This window comes from Antechinus flavipes, chromosome 4, assembly GCF_016432865.1.
Source record: "Antechinus flavipes isolate AdamAnt ecotype Samford, QLD, Australia chromosome 4, AdamAnt_v2, whole genome shotgun sequence".
In the NCBI taxonomy this organism is placed as follows: Eukaryota; Metazoa; Chordata; class Mammalia; order Dasyuromorphia; family Dasyuridae; genus Antechinus; species Antechinus flavipes.
Window position 1 is genome coordinate 156,995,413 of NC_067401.1, and position 10,326 is coordinate 157,005,738.

Consider the following 10,326-nt stretch of genomic DNA (forward strand, 5'->3'; position numbering starts at 1 on the left):
AATGAATGGATGTCCATCAATTGGAGAATGGTTGGGTAAATTGTGGTATATGAATGTTGTGGAATATTATTGTTCTGTAAGAAATGACCACCAGGATGAATACAGAGAGGCTTGGAGATACTTACATGAACTGATGCTGAGTGAAATGAGCAGATCATTATATACTTCAACAACGATACTGTATAAGGATGTATTTTAATGGAAGTGGATATCTTCAACAAAGAGAAGATCTAACTCAGTTCCAATTGATCAATGATGGACAGAAGCAGCTACACCCAAAGAAAGAACACTGGGAAATGAATGTAAACAATGTATTTTGCATTTTTGTTTTTCTTCCCAGGTCATTTTTACTTCTGAATCCAACTCTTCCTGTACAACAAGAGAACTGTTCAGTTCTGCACATATATATTGTATACAGGAAATACTGTGACATATTTAACATGTATAGGATTGCTTGCCATCTGGGGGAGGGGGTGAAGGGAGAGAGGGGAAAAGTTGGAACAGAAGTGAGTACAAGGGATGATGTTGTAAAAAATTACCCAAGCATGGGTTCTGTCAATAAAAAGTTATAATTATTTAAAAAATAAAATAAAAATAAAAAATTATTAGGGAAAAATAAATAAATAAATTTGACTCACTTTCCTTGTACTGTGAAATGAGGCCTTTATTAAAAATTATTTTTTTATTTTTTATATTTGCTGCAAAAAAAAGTTGTGCCCACTTTTCTGCTTTTCTTATAATTTTGGTTGCGTTGGTTTTGCTTGTGCTGCAAAAAAAAAGTTTTGCCCACTTTTCTGCTTTTCTTATAATTTTGGTTGCGTTGGTTTTGCTTGTACAAAATCTTTTTAATTTTATTTAATTATAATTATGTATTTTATATTTTGTAATGTCCTACATATTTTCTTTGGCTCTAAATTATTCTTCTCTTATCCATAATTTTGACAAATAAACTATTCCACGATCTCTTAATTTGTTTATGGTTTCATCTTTTATGTTGAATCATGTACCAATTTTGACCTTATCTTAGTATATGGTATGAGATGTATCGAGTTTCTGGTGTACTTTTCCAGTTTTCCCAGCAATTTTTGGCAAATAATGAGTTTTTATTCCAAAAGTTTGGATTTGGGGAGTTATCGTATATTAGAGTACTATAGTCGTTTTCTATAATGTATTGAACCTAATCTATTGCACCGATCCATCACTCTGTTTCTTATCTAGTACCAGATTATTCTGATAATTAACACTTTATAATATCATTGAGATCTGGTACTAGACTGAGATAAAGTACCTTCTTTTGCATTTTTTCCCCTTGATTCCTGTAATATTCTTGAGCTTTTCTTCTTCTTCTTCTTCTTTCTTCTTCTTCTTCTTCTTCTTCTTCTTCTTCTTCTTCTTCTTCTTCTTCTTTTTTGCAATTGGGGTTAAGTGACTTGCTCAGGGTCATATAGCTAGGAGGTGTTAAGTGTCTGTGGAGAGCTTTTATTCTTCCAGATAAATTTTATTATTTTTTCTAGTTCCAAAAAATAATTTTCTATAGTTTAGCATGGCACTGAATAAACAGATTTATTTAGAAATAATTATGATTTTTATAATATTGACTTGGTCTATCTTTAAGTGATTTGTTTATATATGACTTAATTTCTATGAAAAGTGTTTTATAATTATGTTCATATAGTTCCTGGATTTGTCTTGGCAGATACACTCACAAGTATTTTATATTGTCTACAATTATTTTAAATAAAATTGCTGTATCTCTTTCTCCTAAATTTTCTTGGTGACTTATAAAAATACTAATGATTATGTGATTTTATTTTATGTCACAACTTTTTTGAAGTTATTAATTATTTCAAGTAGTTTTTTTGTTGATTCTCTAAAAATTTTTAAGTATAACATCATATCATCCACAAAGAATCATTGTCTATTTTAATTCCTTTAATTTCCCTTTTGCTAGGATTCTTACAAGGTGACAAAAGTCAGTGAAATTGATGAGATAATGATTCTCTAATTTACATGTACTTAGGACTTACTATAATTCCACAAGATTCACACCTTTAAGAGAGCATATATAAGAAGGAGCTGTCAGGGCCAAAAAACAAAAGCCCACTAAGATCATTTGGAGGGAGCTAGAGGCAGAAGCTGGCAGAGACAGAGGAGTAGTTCCAGGAGCTCTTAGAACTAAGGACAGAGATAGGCTTCTAAGAAAGCTAATTAGGCCCAAGGAAGGAGACAAGACTTGGAAAGAGACCATAATGGATTTGGACTTTAACTCCTGGCTGCATTTGGGGTGATTACATTGAACTGAAATGAAGGCTGCTCCCAGAAGACCCCCAAGAAACCTGTTCCCAGAGAACATTACATTTTTAATGAAGAATATTACATTTTGGCGCCTGAATGTGGGACCAAGAATCTTCATCTGTGACCCAGAAATTGTGAGTACAACAAGGAAACTTTATTAAAGAGCTAAAGTACAATTTCAGCTAAAATGGGATGGATGTTTAGAAAACAGCCTTCTTTTCCAATTCAAGGAAAATGTGTAGAGCATTGTTAGACTCATGAAAAGCCAAGGTTTGATTATAATTTGGGAGCAAATCACTGAACTTTTAGAAACTGTACAGTACACATCTCCTTGGTTCTCTATGGAAAAAGAATTGGATTTAGAGGAATGGAAATTAGTAGGAGAGCAACTATGTCAATTCTACAATAATAGTTGACTTGACTCAATTTCCAAAGACACACTTAATACATATAATTTAATACAATTGGCTTTAGGAAATTATATAAGTTATAGAATAAGGAAAAAGATGAAAGAGCAGGAAGGGGAGGAACCAAATAAACTAGGTGAAAAGGATGAAGAATGGAGTTAAGTACAATTTTAAGTGTGATGCTTCACAGCAGGAGAAATTAGGTCATTTCCCCATCTCCTGACCTACTTCCCTCAATTAACCCTTCATGGGTGGAGGGGGAAGGAGGAGAGGGAGAGGCAGTAACACATCAGCACCACCTATGAAGCACCCTATGACAAGATTACAAAAGACATTGGTTAAGGCAAAATATGAAGGACAGATGTATCTGATTTCATCAATGCACACCCTGTGATTAAAGAGCTTGATTTTTCAGGTAAACAAAGGAGAAGATACACTTCTTTTGATATGGAAAAAATCAAGGATTTGAAAAAAGGTTGCACTCTTTATGGGGCTACATCATCTTATGTTAAGATGTTACTAGATAATATGTCTTATGAAATCTTAACCCTTTTGTAACATGCTCTCATAGCAGTTACTATTACCATCTAACCAAGAGAGGTAAGGAGTTTGATAATGAATATGTGGGCCTTTGGACCAGGTGTTCCCTAGGGAATTAACAAGTCAGGGCATTATGTGAGTAAGTATAATAAAGGTTTTAAGTTTGAAGGTGGCTGGCTGTTCTTGAGTATGCTATTGGTTATTAAACTACAATTCAGGAAATCGTGACCAGAGGCCTCTGAAGGACTCAGATGAGGCGAATTGGTAGAATTAGTTGACACTGTAGAGGTCAGTGGCCAGAGGTACTCTGAGGGCATAGGAATCAGGAGAGACTGGTAATAGTAACTATTATGAGAGCATGTTACATCCCTTGTGATTGAAAATCCATAGCAAGGACATGTTTAGAATCTGGACAAAACTTGTTGTGGCTTTCAGAGTATCAAGAATTATGTAGGATTCAAGCCCAACTAAATGGGCAAACTAGAGTTAACATACAAATCACCTTTGATCAACTAGCAGGTAAGGGTCAGTATGCAGAGAATTCAACACAGATTAATTACTCCATAACAGCTTATGAACAAATTGCTATTGCTGCAACAAAAGCTTGAGGTTCCCTCCCAGGGAAAAAGATAGGGAAGCCTCCACAAAAATAGAGCAAGATCCCAATGAACCATTTGCAGATTTTGTGAGATGTCTGCAAACAGCTGTCACAAGAACCATTGGAGAAAATGCAACCACAAGAATTATGATAAGACAACTAGCTAAAGAAAATGCCAATGATGTTTGCAGAAGAATTATATGGGGACTACACAAAGATGCTCCTTTAGAGGAGATCATAATATGCTGTACCACAGTGGGCACAAATGCTTATTATACCCAGACTATGATGAACTTGGGAAGACAGGGTCCTTCTTGGCAAGGAATTTCTAGAGAAATTCATCAATGTTTTCAGTGTGGAAAAATAGGACATCTGAGAGTTCAGTGTAGATATAGAGATAGAGTGAGAGGATAGGGTGAGAGAATAAAACCCAAAATCCTATGTCCAAAATGCCACAAGGGCTTCCATTGGGCCTCAGAATGTAGATTGATCCAGAGAAATGAGAGGCAGGGCCCAGCTCCAAGATATCATACAAAAGACAGGTGGGGCATGATGGCAGCTGAGTTTACACCCAGAGAGTCCTTAGAAGTTCAGGGCTCTGATGTGATCAATCAGCTGAAAAGCAATTACATGGCAGAAAGGGATTACATGATCAGTCAGTAGAAAAGCAATTAGATAGCAGAAAGGGATTACAACTGGGGAGAATACAGACTTTTTAAACCAACAGGGCAGTGTCCAGTGCAAAAAGCAGATGATGAGGAGATATCCAGAAAGTGGTGAATGAAAGGGACCAGATAGGGTAACTGCTTGGGAGAAAGGGTTTGCTTGTATTCCTACAGATGGAGAAAGAATCAGATGGGTACCAACAAGCTGTATTCATACTGTCCATCAGCAAGAGAAAGAAAAAAGAGGAAAAACCTTGAAACAAAGGAGAAGACCTAAAAAACATCTGACACTGAAAAAGCATGGCTGATAATGAGATTGTTGCAGGACTTGAAAACTTGCAGGAATTATTGGATTCCTGACACATGAACTAATGGACAATAGATTGGTTTTGGGCTATATCTAGGACTTATGGACATGTATAATTTCTCATGTTGATTCATGTTATTTATTATATCACTACTAGCCTGTGTTATATTGCTATGTGCTTATGTAATTTATATAATTATGTGTAATACCTCCCATAATGATGGATTTATGTATAGCTGTTTTAAGAGTGAGTCCCTTCAGAAACCTGCTAATCTGATTTGATTTCCCATTTCCTCTGGAGTTTTCATCTCCCTTCCTGAGAAGTCAGGGAAGGTGTGATCACCTCTTTTTATGGTGTTTTCACCCCTTTTTTTGAGCAGTCAGGTAAGGTGTGATCACCTTCTTTTTTGGGGTTCTCACCTCCTTGAGAAGTCAGGGAGGTCACAATCACCTATGTTCTAAAACAAAAGAAAGCGGGAGATGTTAGGATTCTCACAAGGTGCCAAGTCAGTGGAATTGATGAGATAATGATTCTCTAATTTACATGTACTTAGTACTTACTGTAAGTGCACAAGATTCACACCTTTAAGAGAGCATATATAAGGAGGAGCTGTCAGGGCCAAAGGATAAGCCCACTAGAAGCTCTTTTGGAAGGAGACAAGACTTGGAAAGAGACCATAAAAAATTTGGATTTTAACTCCTGGCTGCATTTGAGGTGATTATACTGAACTGAAACGAAGGCTACTCCCAGAAAACCCCCAAGAAACCTGCTCCCAGAGAACATTACATTTTTTAGAGAAGAATATTACACTCTTTCTTTTCTTATTGTTATAGCTAACATTTCTAGTACAATATTAAATAATAGTGGTGAAAATGGGCATCCTTGCTTCATCCCTACTTGTAATTGGAAAGGTTTCTAGTTTATCCCCATAACAAATAAATGCTTGCTAATGGATTTAGATAAATATTACTTATCATTTTAAGGTAAATTCCATATATTCCTATACTCATGTTTTCCTATTCCTAGTAGTTTGGTGGGTTTTTTTTTTTTTTTTAAGAAAGAATTTTTTTTATTTTTTTGCTGAGGCCATTGGGGTTAAGTGATTTGTCCAAGGTCACACAGCTAGGAAGTGTTAAGTGTCTAAGACCAAATTTGAACTCAGGTTCTCCTGACTTCAGGGCTGGTGCTCTATCCACTGCACCACCTAGCTGCCCCCTTAGTGTTTTTTTTTTTTTTTTAAGGAATTAGTGCTATATTTTATTAAAGGCTTTTTCTCCACTGATTGAGATAATCATATGGTTTTTGTCGTGTGTGTGTGTGTGTGTGTGTGTGTGTGTTTTATTGATTTGGTCTTATGTTGATAATTTTCCTAATATTGAACGAGCCCTGCTTTCCTAGTATAAATCCCACCTGGACTTAATGTATAGTCCTTGTTATATAGTGCTGTAATCTCTTCACTAGTATTTTTTAAAACTTTTTTTTTGCATCAATATTCATTAGAGAAATTGGTATATAATTTTTACTCCTTTTTTGTATCTTCCTGGTATCAGTACCATATTTTTGTCAAAAAAAAAGATTTGGTAGGACTTCTTTGCGTATTCTTCCAAATAGTTTATATAGTATTGGAATTAATTATTCTTTAAGTATTTGGTAGAATTCACTTGTAAATTCATTTGGACTAGGGGATTTTTTTCTTAGGAAGTTTATGAACAGCTTATTCAATTTCTTTTTCTAAGATTGGGTTATTTAAGTATTTTATTTCTATTAATTTGAGTAGTGTATATTTTTGTAGCTATTCACTCCTTTCATTTAGATTATCAAATTTATTGGCATATAATTGGGCAAAATTATTCCTAATATTTTCTTAATTTCTTCTTCATTAGTAATGAATTCATCCCTTCCATTTTTGATACTAATAATTTGGCTTTCTTTTTTTCTCTAAATAAAATTAATAAATGATTTATCTATTTTATTGGGTTTTTTTTTTCATAAAACCAGTTTCTAGTTTTATTAGTTCAATGTGTTTTCTTTACTTTAAATTTTATTAATTTCTCCTTTGATTTTCAGAATTTTTAATTTGGTGTTTAATTGGGGATTTTTAATTTGTTCTTTTTCTAGTTTTTTTAAGTTGCATACCTAGTTCATTGATCTGCTTTTTCTCTGTTTTATTGATGTAAGCAATTAAAAATATAATTTTCTCTTAAGAACAATTTTGTCTGTATCTCATAAATTTTGGTGTGTTTTCTCCTTGCTGACATTTTCTTTAATGAAATGACTGTTTCTATAATTTATCTGTCTTTCTGTTGTCCATTACTAATTGTAATTTTTATTGCAACTGAAAAAAGATATATTTACTATTTTTGTTTTTCTACACTTAGTTTTTATGTCCTAATATGATATATAAAATATAAACTAAAAAGTCAGTTTTTGAATAGATCCAATGTACTGCTAAGAAAAGATTATATTTCTTTCTTTTCCCTTTCAGTTTTCTCCAGAGGTCTAACATATCTAATTTTTCCAGAATTTTATGCACCTCCTTAACTTCTTTCTTGTTTATTTTTTGGTTAAATGTATCTAATCCTGAGAGGACAAAGTTGAGGTCCCCTACTAATATAGTTTTATTATCTATTTCCTCCTATAACATGTTCAACTTCTTCAACAATTTAAATGCTATCCCATTTTGGTGCATATATGTTTAGTATTAATATGTCTTCATTGTCTGTGGTATGTTCCTGCAAGACATAGTTTCTTTCTTTATCTTTTTTAATTAGATCTATTTTTGCTTTAGCTTTTTGCTTTTGCAATTTCATGATTGCTACCTCTGCTTTCTTTGCTTCAGCTAAAGCATAAGAGAATCTGCTCCAGCTCTCTAACCTTTGTCTTTTGTATTTCTCTTTGCTTCAAATGTGTTTTTTATAAACATTATGTTGTAAGATCCTGGTTTTTAATCCATTCTGCTATTTTTGTTTTATGGATGAATTCATCTCATTTATAGTTATAACTATTATTTCCCTCCATATTATTTTTTACTTGTTTATCCCATCATTTACTTCCTCTTAAGTGTTTTATTTCTGATCACTGTCTTCCCCAATATATGCTCTCTTTTCTCAACTTTCCCTTATCCTTTTATTATACCCATCACTTTTTGCTTCCTGCAAAATAGTTTTTATATTCAACTGAGTGTGTATATTTGTATGTATCTTTGAGCTGATTCTGATGAAAGTAAAATTTAACCTTTTCTTGCCTGCCTCCATTGTAATAGTTTTTTCATGCCTCTTTTATATGAGATAATTTACCTCATTCAATCTTTCCCCCCCACCCTTTCTTCTCTCAATGCTATTTTCTTTTTACCCCTTTATTTTGTTTTGGGGGGTATCATACCCTCAAAGTCTTCCACACCCTTTATCTATATATACTCTCTCTAAATGCTCCAATAGTTATAAAATTAAGAATTACGAACATTATCTTACTGTATCAAAATATAATTTTATTAAATTTCTTGTGTTTTCTCCTTCTGGTTTCTTTTTTTACCTTTTTGTGTTTTGAGTCATATTTGGAAATTTTTTTTTAATTAGCTCTGGTCTTTTAATTAGGTTTACTTGAAAGTTTCTATTTTGTTAAATATACATTTTTTCCCTGAAATATTATATTCAATTCTATTGAATAGGTAATTCTTTGTTGTAGTCCAGAATTCCTTTGCCTTTCAGTATATTATATTCCAAACTCTTTGGAATTTTAATGTGGAAACTATCAAATTCTGTATAGTCCTGAATACAGCTCTATGATATTTGAATTGCTTTTTTGTGCCTGCTTGCAACACTTTCTCCTTGATCTGTAAGCTCTAGAAGTTGGCTATGGTGTTCCTGGAAGTTTTCATTTTGGGGTCTCTTTCAGGTGGTGATTGGTGGATTCTTTCGATTTTGATTTTGCTCTTTGGTTCTAATATATCAGGGAAGTTTAATGATTTCTTGAAAAATGTCCAAAATTTTTTTTTAATTATGGTTTTCAGGTAGAACAATAATTCTTAGGTTATCTCCTAGATCTATATGCTAGATCAGTTGTTTTTCTAGTGAGAAATTTCACTTTTTCTTCTATTTTTTTTACATATTTAAGTTTGTTTTATCACATCTTGATGTTTTATAGAATAATAATTTCCACTTGTTCAAGTCTAATTTTTAAGGAAATGTTTTCTTCAATGAGCTTTTGTGCTGCTGGGGGTGGGACTGCTAGGTCTAGGACTTGTGGTATTGAATAGACTGCTCACTAACCTAGGGGGCTGCTGGCTTGAGGTGTTAGGACCTTGCTGTAGGCCCCCTGCCTACAGGCTGCCTGCTGCTGCTGCTACTACTCTTGGATCTCATTTTCCTTCCACCTTAGTGAGATATGTTTGGATGCTTCCCTGATCCTAGATCAATTCTTTTTATTATTATTGTTATTAAAGCTGTTTATTTTCAAAACATATGCATAGATAATTATCAACATTCACCTTTGCAAAACCTTGTGTTCAAATATTTTTTTCTTTCCCTTCCCCGTTACCCCTTGCTTTTGATGGTAAATAATCCAATATGTTAAACATGTGGAATTCTTCTATACATATGTCCACAATTACCATGGTGCATAAGAAAAATCAGATCAAAAAGGGAAAAAATAAGAAAGAAAACAAGCAAGAAAACAACAATAAAAAAGGTGAAAATGCTATGTTGTGATCCACACTCAATCTTCACAATTCTCTCTCTGGATGCGGAGAGCTCTCTTCAATCCAAGACCATTGGAACACATTGAATCACCTCACTATTGAAAAGAACCACATCTGTCAGAATTGATCATAAAATCTTGCTATTGCTGTGTATGACATTCTCTTGTTTCTACTCACTTCACTTAGTATCAGTTCATGTAAGTCTTTCCAGTCTCTCTGAAATCATACTACTGATCATTTCTTATAGAACAATAATATTCTATAACATTCATATACCATAACTTATTCAGCCACTCTCCAACTCATGGGCATATACTCAGTTTCCAGTTTCTTGCTACTACAAAATGGGCTGCTACAAACATTTTTGCACACATAGGTCCTAAATCAATTCTGAGACAATTTTCTAGTTGTTTGTAAGGGGATTTAGGAGGATTTCAGAGGATCCCTTTCTCACTCAGCAGTGGCACTGGAAATTCTCCATTCTTTTTCTTAGTCTGACTTAGCCTTTAATCACTGCCATAGCAGAAGCCATTTAAGTAGGGAGATAATGGGTTGTTTGGCAATACTTCTTATATCTATACATTTGCTGCTATTTCTCTTATTCATTCATTTCAGTGACAACACACTCTATGGCCCTTACACACCCTGCATAGTGTCTTTCACTGCTGACAAGATTTTAGCTGTTCCATCCCTCTAAGACAGAAAAAGGAAGAGACTTTTTTTTTCAGGTACAGTCCTAGGCTCATGGCTCCTAAGGGTTTACCTGGAAAAAACTTTATATTAGTTAGCAGACACTGATCCCTAATGCTCTTCAATA